This window comes from Eucyclogobius newberryi, unplaced genomic scaffold (genome assembly GCF_026437365.1).
Source record: "Eucyclogobius newberryi isolate DKJ021-1_F unplaced genomic scaffold, fEucNew1.0.hap1 SCAF_6, whole genome shotgun sequence".
Lineage (NCBI taxonomy): Eukaryota > Metazoa > Chordata > Actinopteri > Gobiiformes > Gobiidae > Eucyclogobius > Eucyclogobius newberryi.
Window position 1 is genome coordinate 31671358 of NW_027316278.1, and position 14167 is coordinate 31685524.

General features: G+C 45.7%; 1 long non-coding RNA gene across 1 annotated transcript; it reads right to left on the reverse strand.

Moving 5' to 3' along the window:
• Positions 1-12129: 12129 nt before the first annotated feature.
• On the reverse strand, positions 12130-13213 carry LOC140347533 (uncharacterized). The gene is made up of 3 exons (XR_011924378.1): positions 12981-13213; positions 12473-12625; positions 12130-12282 (listed from the first exon to the last, which is right to left on the reverse strand). It is a non-coding gene; the product is annotated as an uncharacterized lncRNA (long non-coding RNA).
• Between the last annotated feature and the right edge of the window lie 954 nt (positions 13214-14167).

Sequence of the window (14167 nt, forward strand, 5' to 3'; positions counted from 1 at the left end):
TTATTAATAATAATAATTATAACCAAGAGAAAGAATACAGTCTGGCGTGGAAGAAGGCCAGCTTGGATACCAACTGCCATAAAACACCACCACCAACAACAACATTATAACCAAGAAATTAAACAGAGTAATGACCACCACCATTACAGCTTATAATAATATCTAAATTAAATACATGTATTAACAATTTGGACAGTCACTCCATTGATTACATAAACGATAGATGGAAAGTATATGTACATCTCAGAGGAAAACCACAAAATCACATGTTTGGGGAGAATTCTGTCACATTTCTTTATAAGCCCATGTCAAAGTGCCCTCGACTCACAGAGAAATGCAGACTGTTGGAGAAACTGTGGCAGCAGGAGGCAAATCACAAGGTGCACTTTTGTCAGCACTGTATTTGATCCAACATGGCCGACTTCCTGTAGGATTTAGGGCGGGGTCATTATAGAATTTTTTCCATGTCCTCATGTGAGTGAGCATTATTTTTTTTACTGCAACTTTTTTGGCATAAGTCGCCCATTGGCCCCATGTTAATTGTTTTTTTTCCAATATTTTTTCAAGGCGTCTTCACTCTAAATCAGAGCTCACTGAATTCTAATTTTCAATACCATTCTCGAGCATATTCGTCCTTGTTTATTACTCGATTTTTGCAATTCTTGAGCCCCCCGGATACAATTATAAAAAGTCACTCACAGAGACGATTCTTATCCTTCTGCTCGGGCCTAATAATAATAGTATTCAGCTAGCACCCGGCCTTCTTGGAGTCCTTGGGAGGGGTACTGGACAGTGCACCGACTGGGGACTTCGTTGTTCTACTGGGGGACTTCAACGCCCACATGGGCAATGCCAGTGACACCTGGAGAGGAGTGATCGGGAAGAACGGCTTCCCCGATCTGAACCCGAGCGGTGTTCAGTTGTTGGACTTCTGTGCTAGCCACGGATTGTCCATAACAAACAGCATGTTCAAGCACAAGGGTGTCCATCAGTGCACATGGCACCAGGACACAGGCCGGAGGTCAATGATCGACTTTGTTGTCGTGTCATCAGACCTCCGGCCGCGTCTCTTTGACACTCGGGTGAAGAGAGGGGCAGTGTAAAGAACCAATTGTGTATTTTCTTTAGACAAAATATTTCAATGTAAATTTGACTTCCGGTTTTAGAGAGTGAACTTTTATTTTGAAAAGCTACTTCCTGTTTAGCGTTTTGGCAGAAATAGCTTGACAGAAAAGACGCAAAAAACGGGAGAAAAAGGAAAAGTTATACGGAGGACAATTGACACGGTTTTTGGTATTAGCTACCCCTCTGAAGTGGCACAAGGTACGTTTTACGTTAAATTAAAGCTCAAATGTTGTATTTTCTGTAACCAAAGCCCATGTTATTTAAGTTTGGTGATACAGTTAACAGTTAATTGATGTGTATTTATTACGATGTCATATCAAGCTAACTTTTCTGTTGCTAAGGTGTTTGCTAAGGTGTAAGAGCATGGCATTTTGCATTTACGCACTGTCTTTTTGTGTTTCCCAGCTCTTACGGTGTATTTCAAGATTTACTGCCATTAAATAAAAAAATCATCAGTAAAGTGTCAACCTTCATTCGGGGGGTATGCTACAGGCAGAGCTGTCAACCGATCACCACCTGGTGGTGAGTTGGATCCGCTGGCGGAGGAGGAACCCGGACAGACTTGGCAGACCCAAGCGCATTGTGAGGGTCTGTTGAGAACATCTTGTGGAGCCCTCTGTCAGTAGGGTATTCAAATCACACCTCCGGGAGAGCTTCTCCCATGTCCCGGGGGAGGTTGGGGACATTGAGTCCGAGTGAACCATGTTCTCCGCCTCCATTGTTGATGCGGCTGCTCGGAGCTGTGGTCGCAAGGTCTCCGGCGCCAGTCGCGGCTGAAACTTTGAACCCGGTGGTGGACACCGGAAGTAAGGGATGCCGTCAGACTGAAGAAGGAGGCCTATCAGGCCACTCTGGCTTGTAGGTCTCCTGTGGTCATCGACAGGTATCGGCAGACCAAGCGAGCCGCAGCTTGTGCTGTCGCAGAGTCAAAAACCCGGAGCTGGGAGGAGTTCGGGGAGGACATGGAGGAGGACTATCGGTCGACCCAAAGGAAATTCTGGCAAACCGTCCGGCGCCTCAGGAGGGGGAAGAAGTGCTTCACCAACATTGTTTACAGTGCGGGTCGAGACCTGTTGACCTCGACTGGGGATGTTGTCGGACGGTGGAAGGAATACTTTGAGGACCTCCTTAATCCCACCGTCACATCTTCCGAAGAGGAAGCAGAGACTGAGGACTCGGAGTGACTTCACCCAAGCTGAAGTCACTGAGATTGTTGGCAAACTCCTCGGTGGCAGGGCTCAGGGGGTGGATGAGATCCAGAGAGTAGTCTCTGGATGTTGTAGGACTGTCTTGGTTGACACGTCTCTGCAACATCGCGTGGCGGTCGGGGACAGTGCCTCTGGACTGGCAGACCGGGGTGGTGGTCCCTCTCTTCAAGTAGGGGGACCAGAGGGTGTGTTCCAACTACAGAGGGATCGAACTTCTCAACCTCCCTGCTAAGGTCTATTCCAGGGTACTGGAAAGGAGAATCCGACCGATAGACGAACCTCGGATTCAGGAGGAGCAGAGTGCTTTTCGTCCTGGTCGTGGAACACTGGACCAGCTCTTTACTCTCCATCGGGTGCTCGAGGGTTCATGGGAGTTTGCCCAACCAGTCCACGTGTGCTTTGTGGATCTGGAGAAGGCTTTCGACCGTGTCCCTTTGGGTGTCCTTTGGGGGGTGCTCCGGGAGTACGGGGTCCGGGGCCCTTTAGTCAGGGCTGTCTGGTCCCTGTATGACCGGAGCAGGAGCTGTGTTCGCATTGCAGGCAGTAAGTCAGACCTGTTCCCAGTGCATGTTGGACTCCGCCAGGGCTGCCCTTTGTCACCGGGTCTGTTCATAGTTTTTATGGACAGAATTTCTAGGCGCAGTCAAGAGTCAGAAGGTGGGGATTACAGGATCTCATCTCTGCTGTTTGCAGACGATGTTGTCCTGATGGCTTCATAAAACCAGGGTTAGGGTTAAAACCCGGACCTGCAGCTGCACTGGGACGGTTTACAGCCAATTGTGAAGCGGCTGGGATGAGAATCAGCACCTCCAAATCCGAGGCCATGGTTCTCGACCGGAAAAAGGTGACTTGCCCTCTCCAGGTGGGGAGTCCTTGCCCCAAGTGGAGGAGTTCAAGTATCTTGTGGTCTTGTTCACGAGAGAGGGAAGGATGGAGCGTGAGATTGACAGGCGGATCGGTGCAGCGGCTGCAGTGATGCAGTTGTTGCATCGGACTGTTGTGGTGAAGAAGCAGCTGAGTCAAAAGGCAAAGCTCTCGATTTACTGGTCAATCTACGTTCCTACCCTCACCTATGGTCATGAGCTTTGGGTAATGACCGAAAGGACAAGATCGCGGATACAAGCGGTCAAAATGAGTTGCCTCCGCTGGGTGGCTGGGCGCTCGGCCACACGGGGCGAGCTCAGAGTTGAGCCGTTGCTCCTCCACGTCGAAAGGAGCCAGCTGAGGTGGCTCGGGCATCTGTTCCGGATGTTTCAGGCATGTCCCGCGGAAGGCCCCGTGGAAGACCCAGGACACGCTGGAGGGACTATGTCTCTCGGCTGGCCTGGGAACGCCTCTGGATCCCCCTCGGAGGAAATAGAGGAAGTGTCTGGGGAGGAGGAAGTCTGGGAGTACCTGCTTAGACTGCTGCCCCCGCGACCCAGCCCCCGATAAGCGGAAGAAAATGGATGGATGGACTCAGCCAGCGTTGCAGATAAAACTACCTAACTGCACCGACCAACAAAGTGGTTTGGCAGAATTCCGGCGCTCACACAGGCCATGAAAGACGAGATGCACTCACTGCCTCAACAAGTTATGAGGCTCAGCAAACCAGCAAAAGTTTTATAAAGGAACAATCCCAAATAGTTATTCCATTTCGCCTCGACAAACCTGCGTGCGAGAAGAAGAAAAATTGTGTCACGTGAGGAAGTCATGTTCCAATGTTCAGGTCCTCCAGAGGCATGTGTCCTCCATTTGGTTAGCATGTGTCTAATTTACCAAGGATACATTGATGTAGCCATCGTTGCCTTGGTGAATTTACCCATAATGCACCATGATAATATTTGAAAATAAACAATTAGATGGTTCTGTATCTCTTTTGAATCAACTTCAATAAATTCAACAAATTCTTCTCCCCAGAAAGACTCCAACACTGCCCCGGACCATCAGCTCCCCACTTCGCCTGGACTCACCCATCCCCCCAGCACACGGTCCCCCTGCCAACCACTGACTGTCACAGCAGCACAGGTGAGGAGTGAGCTGAAGAGGATTAAAGTGAGGAAGGCAGCAGGACCTGATGGCATCAGCCCCAGGCTCCTTAAGTCCTGCGCAGATGAACTGTGTGGAGTTATGGAGCATGTCTTCAACATGAGCCTGAAGCTGAGGCTGGTACCACAGGTCTGGAAGACCTCCTGTCTGGTACCTGTGCCTAAGACACCGCGCCCCAAAGACCTCAACAGCTTCAGGCCAGTGGCTCTCACGTCCCACCTGATGAAGACACTAGAGCGGCTGGTCCTGGACCACCTCCGCTCCACCGTAAGCTCAGCCATGGACCCGCTGCAGTTTGCATATCGGCCTGGCATTGGAGTGGAGGACGCCGTCATCTCCCTGCTGCACCGCTCCCTCTCTCACCTGGAAAAGCCTGGCAGCTCTGTGAGGATTCTGTTCTTCGATCTTTCCAGCGCCTTCAACACCATCCAGCCGCTGCTCCTGAGGGACAAGCTGGAGACGGCTGGTGTGGAGTATGACCTGGCAGAGTGGATCCTGGACTACCTCACAGACCGACCCCAGTATGTGAGAGCCCGGAACTGTGTGTCTGACACTCGGACCTGCAGTGTGGGGGCGCCCCAGGGCACTGTCCTCGCGCCCTTTCTCTTCACCCTTTACACTGCAGACTTCAGACATGACACGGACAGCTGTGTCCTGCAGAAGTTCTTTGACGACTCTGCCATCATCGGACTCATCACGGACGACGATGACGCGGAGTACAGGGGACTGGCGCAGGACTTTGTGGACTGGTGTCAGCGGAACCACCTCCTCATCAACGCGGGGAAGACCAAGGAGATGGTGGTGGACTTCCGCAGACGCCACCCCACTGCCCCCTTACCAGTGAACATCCAGGGACGGGACATTGAGAGAGTGGACTCATACAAGTACCTGGGTGTTCATCTGAACCACAAACTGGACTGGACTCATAACACAGACGCACTGTACAGAAAGAGCCAGAGTCGGCTCTACCTCCTGAGGAGACTCAGGTCTTTTGGAGTGACAGGGCCACTCCTGAAGACCTTCTACGACTCTGTGGTGGCATCAGCTCCTGTACGGTGTGGCCTGCTGGAGCAGCAGCATCACAGAGAGGGAGAGGAAGAGGCTGGACAGAGTCATCAAGAAGTCCAGCTCCGTCCTGGGCTGTGCTCTGGACTCGGTGCAGGAGGTGGGGGACAGGAGGGTCCTGGCTAAATTCACATCTATGCTGGATCATGAGTGTCGCCCCCTGCAGGACACTCTGTCCGCTCTGGAGAGCAGCTTCAGTGAGAGACTGATCCACCCTCGCTGTGTGAAGGAAAGGTTTCGTAGGTCTTTCCTTCCTGCTGCTGTCAGACTTTATAACAAAAACTGTTAGTACTGAACACTCGCAATACTGACCTAACCATGTGCAATTCTGTCATATGTGCAATTGCTGTTGGAATTCACGTGCAATTCATGTGCAATTACTGTGAAATTCATGTGCAATCTATGTGCTGTCGTGACACATATTCATGTGCAATTACTGTCGGGATCACATGCAATGGTATTTATTTATTTTTTTGTCTATGGGAGTTTTTATTTATTTTTAGGAGATCTTCTACTGAAAGTGTTTTTCAGACTTCCTATAAGTGATCTGTTCTTCTGTATCTACCTCTGTATCTACCTGCGTTGCACCAATGAAATTTCCCCATGTGGGACAATAAAGGAATATCTTATCTTATCTTATAAATACCCCCCAGAATATGTGACTGTCACGTCCCCATGTGTATGCATTTTGAACTTTTGAAGCCTGTTCAATCAAGTTCTACTAGGTGCGCTCTGCTTGGAATCTTTTCTTCACACACACAATGTGAAGGATATGTGCATGCGAAAGTACACTGGGTGATTGACAGCTAGATTTCCCTATCCTCGGTTAGAAGGAAAGTGACTTGAGGAGAAGAATGACTGATGTCCAGAATCTCTGATTTAATTCCAACACATTTATTGAACAGCGAAAAAGTTGTTTGTGTGTTTTTTTTTTTTAGCATTTACGCACACGCACAGCACACCTCCAACGCACGAGGCTCATAGGTAACACTGGTCTGGAATATAGCGGCGCGCACAGGTGAAGTGAAGTGGGTAAAACCATAATGGCAGGGGTGAAACGTGGGTAGTCAAACTGTTATCACAGGGGATTTTGTATATGTGGCAGGATAGCCTGCAGGCGGGCCCCTGCCACTGCTTAGACGCCCCTGATAGGTGAATCGATCAAGCGTACGTCCATAAATTGCTGTCTGGTGACGTCAGTCGGCCTCTGACCTCACACACTTCCTGGTTGCTGGGTGCTCCACCTCGCTCCTCAGTCCAGGTATTTTGAGTTGTATGTGAATAAGAAAATATTGTATGTCTTAACAAGTGTCATTATTCAGTGTGCCGCGGTGCTGCCATGGGCCCGCGTGGTGTGCGACCTCCGGGATATGCGGCGTGCGGTTGGCCGGGCGGCTATGCGGCGTAAAGCCTAGCTGCGCCGTGCTGCAGCCATCCCGTTCCAGGTGCCCGGAGAGGACCCTCTTGCCTTTTGTTGGGAACGCTTTAACTGAACACTTTTTGTGAACGCTCGTATGACAACCTGTCTCCTATGAAGACAACGGACTGTGAACATCGACGATTTGTATTAATAAATGTATCAATAACTTAAACCATGCCTCTGTTGTTCCAACGACGAACGCCTTCGATTAGATTGGTCCTGAGCCAGAATCTCAGGTGGCGTTGTTGGAAATGTGAGTGCAAACTGTGAACATTGAGTAAAATAGTGGACGCATTGGTCCACTTTGCCACATATACACAACACAAAGAATATGAATATTCATGAAGGGTGGATCTTCTCGGGACCGGCCCCTCGGGACTATCCACAGAGATGCTTTTTCTCTGCCCGCTCCCAATATGGTCATGTTGTGGTCAGAAAGCAGGTGGTATTACTTCAGCCGAGACAGATAAGTTGGCCTTAAGTTCATGAGACAGGAGCAAGACAGAGCGAGAGTATTTGCAGTGAAGCAAGGGTTTACAATATTAAAGGTTTATGAATGCATTACAATATTAAATGTTCATTCATGACAACAGTACCTCGGCTTTGGGAAACACCCTCATGTCATTGTCATTTCATTCTTGACCTGCGCTTGCGCAAAAGAGGATCATTCAGTGCTATTGGGCACCACCTTTGACGGTCAGGAGGAATGAAATAAAACTGAACCAAGAGGGCATGTCAGAAATCCTCCCGACATCCAGAACTCCATCTCAGGAAAAGAAAACTGTTCCTTTATTTATTCATAGTATCACCTGTATTGGACTAGAATTACACTAAGCCAGGACTAAACTAGGTCTCAAACAAGTCAGGACTAAACTTAGACTATTGAAAATCTAAGCTCAGAAAACCCCAAATCACATGAAAACCTAGTGCTGTACCATTGATAGAGGCAGAGTTGCCAAAACATAACTTAAAACATTAATCAGAATCATAAAGGTCAATGGTCATTACCATTGTCAATGAACAAAATTCAAAAACTAGGAACTTGCTTTTGCATTAAGGTGCAACATACAACAATTATAGGAGCCATATTTAGGTTTTGACTCTGCAGTGTTTGGGGGCGGCGCTAAGGTCTGTGTGCGTAAGGTTAATTAGTGAGAGCGCACACCTGCGTTATGCTTGGATAATGGCAGCGGGGTGAGCACGGGGAAGCAGACTTTTGTTGACCGTTACCGTTTTCGTTTATTTTATTGTCACGTTACGTTTTGTTACCGTTATCATTTTGTTATTCATTCACGTTTCCACGCCTGGTTTAAGTTGATCATTTCCATCACTCCAGACTGTTCAGGTATCATTGTTGTGTCCCAATCGTGTGTCGTCAAACTAAAAGTAATTGCCGGCTCTTATGTTTCTGCGGTTCGGAACAATGAATTACCTGGCATATGCACCTGTCTCTGACACGTCTTCAATCTCATATACCCCTGTTTTAGCCCACCGCGGCTTTCAGTTTGGTTGGATGCCATTGCCGCAATAACAATGAATAAACAAGTTACAAGTCACATCTGTGGAGTGGCGACACAGTATGAATGCATGCTTTTCAAGGGATTTTATTGAACAATGAAAACACATATAATTGAATAAATGTTTGATAAATGTATTGCCATTTTGCCAAACATTACATGCAAAACAGTAACATCTCCATGGAGACAAAAAGATGATGAATCAACTCTCCTTCAGACAACTTAACACAGTACACCTTTAAGATAACAACTTGTCAAAGCCTGATCGTTAGATTGCAAAAGCTAAGCAATGACCACCCGGTGCCACAGGGGGGCAGTAGTGCAGTAGGACCCGTCTATGGTCCTCAAGCAAGACTCTTCACCCACTTCACCTCCAGTATCACAGTAATGTGTTTAAGGTGTTTGTGTGAGTGAATGCAAAATAACGGACGAAACGTATCCCGTGGCTACAATCCAGCGAGTTCATGAACATGCACTGTCCTGATCTTATAAAATTATTATTAATAAAAGTAAGCATACTGTTGAAAGTGCTGTATGACAATACAACAAGAAATGTGAAGTTTTTACTCAACAAGAATTAAAACCAGGACTTAAAGGCGTAATGGACGATTTTTCGACGATTTGAGAACTCAGGCGGAAGTGCGCATGCGCACTCCCCCGTGCGGACTGATACAACACATAGGCCATAGGCTGTAACTCAGAATGTGGCTAGAAAATGAATTTCGCTCCACCACATCAAGACTACTTTTCAAAAGTGGTTTTCCAATCTCAAAGATATACTTGAGCTGGGGGAAAAAGTTCTCCGCATGATTTCTGCCAGTATTTGAGAAAATAGGTGTCGAAGTTGCCAGTTTACCCAAATATGTGACAAATTGGGCTGTACACCCATCTTCATACCTTCTTATTTTTTTCATTCTTTGATTGATTACTTCAGAAATTCAGATTCTCAGATACATAACTACTTTCTTGAGGGATGTAAAGTGGTGAGACTCTGGGTGCTTTAGTTTATGTGAAAATGTAAGTTAAAAAAACAGTTTTAACAATTTTGCATGTTATCGTTACGCACTTGAAAACTCTTACTCCACATTTAGTATTCAACTGAACGCTTCAACAATTACAAATTCTCTAGTCTTGATTCATACTACACTATAAAAACATAATCTAAAAGTAGTATTTTAACCCTTTCAACACCAGTTGCCCATTTGAAGAAAGAAAACATAGGCTATTGGTAAAGGTTTTATTCTATAGAACGGATATAATTTTATGTAATGTATTTACAATATGAACAATATGAATAATTACAATCATAAAAGCAGTATTTACATCGTGATAAACAGGCTAATAAACATGTGTATCTTTCGATCTAGTATAAGGCAAACTTTCTGCAGAATAGGATATACATACAAACAGAGGAATGATATAAGTATGATTGATGTCAAAATGTGTAAGTACAACATTAACATGAGGCCATGACATTGGACTGGTTTGATTTTTACCTTTTGAGGACAAATATATATCTTGGCAAATTGACAGTAAACAAAGATCAACCTCCTCGGATACATTTACCATGTTAGACGATGTCAATTTATCACTAGCACCTACACACCAAGCTAGTAAGTTATAAAGTTCAATTGGCACAATCTTTCTGGCAGAGGAAACATTTAGATCCTCTGATGTAGGAGGCCAATTTACATCCATACTAGGGGCACTTTTGACCGCTTGTTTCAGTGATACTAGGGGCACTCTTGACCGCTTGTTTCATCCATACTAGGGGCACTCTTGACCGCTTGTTTCATCCATACTAGGGGCACTCTTGACCGCTTGTTTCATCCATACTAGGGGCACTCTTGACCGCTTGTTTCAGTGATACTAGGGGCACTCTTGACCGCTTGTTTCAGTGATACTAGGGGCACTCTTGACCGCTTGTTTCATCCATACTAGGGGCACTCTTGACCGCTTGTTTCAGTGATACTAGGGGCACTCTTGACCGCTTGTTTCATCCATACTAGGGGCACTCTTGACCGCTTGTTTCAGTGATACTAGGGGCACTCTTGACCGCTTGTTTCATCCATACTAGGGGCACTCTTGACCGCTTGTTTCAGTGATACTAGGGGCACTCTTGACCGCTTGTTTCAGTGATACTAGGGGCACTCTTGACCGCTTGTTTCATCCATACTAGGGGCACTCTTGACCGCTTGTTTCAGTGATACTAGGGGCACTCTTGACCGCTTGTTTCATCCATACTAGGGGCACTCTTGACCGCTTGTTTCAGTGATACTAGGGGCACTCTTGACCGCTTGTTTCATCCATACTAGGGGCACTCTTGACCACTTGTTTCAGTGATACTAGGGGCACTCTTGACCGCTTGTTTCATCCATACTAGGGGCACTCTTGACCGCTTGTTTCATCCATACTAGGGGCACTCTTGACCGCTTGTTTCAGTGATACTAGGGGCACTCTTGACCGCTTGTTTCATCCATACTAGGGGCACTCTTGACCGCTTGTTTCAGTGATACTAGGGGCACTCTTGACCGCTTGTTTCATCCATACTAGGGGCACTCTTGACCGCTTGTTTCAGTGATACTAGGGGCACTCTTGACCGCTTGTTTCATCCATACTAGGGGCACTCTTGACCGCTTGTTTCATCCATACTAGGGGCACTCTTGACCGCTTGTTTCAGTGATACTAGGGGCACTCTTGACCGCTTGTTTCAGTGATACTAGGGGCACTCTTGACCGCTTGTTTCATCCATACTAGGGGCACTCTTGACCGCTTGTTTCAGTGATACTAGGGGCACTCTTGACCGCTTGTTTCAGTGATACTAGGGGCACTCTTGACCGCTTGTTTCATCCATACTAGGGGCACTCTTGACCGCTTGTTTCAGTGATACTAGGGGCACTCTTGACCGCTTGTTTCATCCATACTAGGGGCACTCTTGACCGCTTGTTTCAGTGATACTAGGGGCACTCTTGACCGCTTGTTTCAGTGATACTAGGGGCACTCTTGACCGCTTGTTTCATCCATACTAGGGGCACTCTTGACCGCTTGTTTCAGTGATACTAGGGGCACTCTTGACCGCTTGTTTCATCCATACTAGGGGCACTCTTGACCGCTTGTTTCAGTGATACTAGGGGCACTCTTGACCGCTTGTTTCATCCATACTAGGGGCACTCTTGACCGCTTGTTTCAGTGATACACCTGCACTGTAAACTGTCCTTGAGAGCTCTCGCAGTGCTGCATCTTTACCACTTTCTGGCTCCATTTCTCCATCACTACATGACATCTCAGAAACTGACATATCAGTTTCAGTTGAAAAATCCTGGTGGAGAAGTCCTGTAGTCTCTGTGGAAACCATTTCACTCAGGTTTCTTCTTGGTGGTTTGTGAATATTCAGCTGTGGTAAGTCTCGCTGTAATCTCTTCTTCAGAAGATCGGATCTGTAAAAATTAGACAAGGAATAGAAATTCATAAGTATTGATAGATTACTATTTTATTTGTGTTTTAGTTTTAGAATTATTATTTTATTTGTGTTTTAGTATCCTATGTTTGTTGTTTATTTTGTGTTGTGTTTTAACAGGGAAACCACTTTTCTCACTGGGTTTTCCCTGTATAAATAAACAAAATGAATGGAAATATGTAGACTCCTGTAGCTAACTGGATTGGTTTGATCTTGAATGAAATTTCATGAATAAACATAGCTGTGATGTTTATCTGATCTTCTATTGTTTTCTTTCATAAACAATAAGAATAATTTAATTACCGGTAACTTCCATGACCAGGGTGTTTTTTGATGAATTTCTGGAACAGGGACAAGAGCTTCTTCATTCTGAGGATTTCCTGATTTTCAATCAGTCGTGTCCGGATGACAGTGTCACAGAATACTGTATATGCATCGCCGTACTCCCAGACTTTAGGTCACCTGTATAAAGCAAGGAAATGCAGTGATTGGTCAGTGATTGAAATATACTAGCTCACTACAAACAGAAATTTGCTTTGATTCAAACGTCTTTAAAATTATCGTGTAGTCATTACAATAATTTTCAATTAAATTATGAATTTATCTAAATATATGGAAATATATATATTTTATTTGATTACCAAAATGTTACCTTTCATCACTTGTCTTCTTTGTCAGAAAGCTTGTGTATTCTTTGTAACACCTCTTGTGATAGAGGTGCCTTCAATGGCAACACAATCTTTACCTCTGGTACACATCAGGATGGATTCATCTGCTCTTTATTCAGCTGCTTTGACCAAACTTCCTAGTAAAGGAGAAGTAAAAGAATGTCAATCAAGGGTGAGCACAATCAGTAAACAATCGCAAACGTTGTATTGCCTTTTTATTCAACTCACATCATCATACAGTCTTACGTACATTACATCTACACCTACATGTAATAAACTAGGCACATATTCCTATAGAGATCTGTTCTTTTCTTCTGTATCTACCTCTGGATCTTCCTGCGTTGCATCAATGAAATGTCCCCATGTGGGACAATAAAGGATTATCTTATCTTATCTATGTATATTTTGGCCAACTTATTTCACTGTGATTAGTCCTATTTACCACGAGCAAGAGAAAACACACATGCAAGAATCAGTATATAATCTACTCACCAGCAGTTAAAGTTTCAGCTTGGACCAATTTATCTTTCTTTGTCTTGTGAGCCTCTTTGATACAGCGATCAACCTTCTGCAAATGATGCAAACTGCAGGAAGTACATCGCTTGACTTTTTAGATGATTTTGTTTTTACATCTGTGGTAGATCTCAGTCGTTTGGGAGAAGGTGGCAGAGTTGATGTGGTAGATTCACCTTCTCACCCTCGCCATGCTGCCCACATACCGACTGTTTTGCTTTTCTATAGCATGTACGGTGAAAAGTCTATAGCATGTAGGGTGAAACGTCTATAGCATGTAGGGTGAAACGTCTATAGCATGTAGGGTGAAACGTCTATAGCATGTAGGGTGAAACGTCTATAGCATGTAGGGTGAAACGTCTATAGCATGTAGGGTGAAACGTCTATAGCATGTAGGGTGAAACGTCTATAGCATGTAGGGTGAAACGTCTATAGCATGTAGGGTGAAACGTCTATAGCATGTAGGGTGAAACGTCTATAGCATGTAGGGTGAAACGTCTATAGCATGTAGGGTGAAAGCCTGGCTTGTTACTTTCCAGAAAATGAGAAAGATTTCCGTCCGAAGAAGCCACAGAAGACGTAGGATAGTTTTGTTTGGCGAAGTCATCATTGTGTACACAAACAGCTGCCGCTAACGCGCGGTCTATTCCGTCAATTTCTATTCACTTCCGAGCACAAGTCACCAGCTTCCTCCAGCGGACAACAGCTTCCTCCAGCGGACAACAGTCTGTGGCTGTGTTTGTTCTTTTTCTACCGCTGAAATGTGTGTGATGCACGTGTTATCCATATTTTCATAGTGTTTTCTATCGGCTCGAGAGACAACATGCCGCTCCACGGGAGCAGCCATATTTTATGTTGTTGTTGTAACTCTCACCTGATTGGCTGATTCAGAGGCGGAATGATTCAGGCGTAGGGATATTGCGCTATCAGGCTGAGAATATAGTTCCGCATTTAAGTTATCGCCGTAAAAAAACTGGCGCGATCCGAGTGGAGAACTTTTGGTCATGAGCTAATGGTACAATGATAATTTTATATTTGAAGTATTTGTTTAGTCTTGTGACAGGTGTAGCGAACTTGAACGATACAGGCTACAGCCTATGGCCTAACAGACGTGCGTTTGTTTATTAGCGCGACGGATCGCATCGCATCTCTCGTTTCCCGTAGAT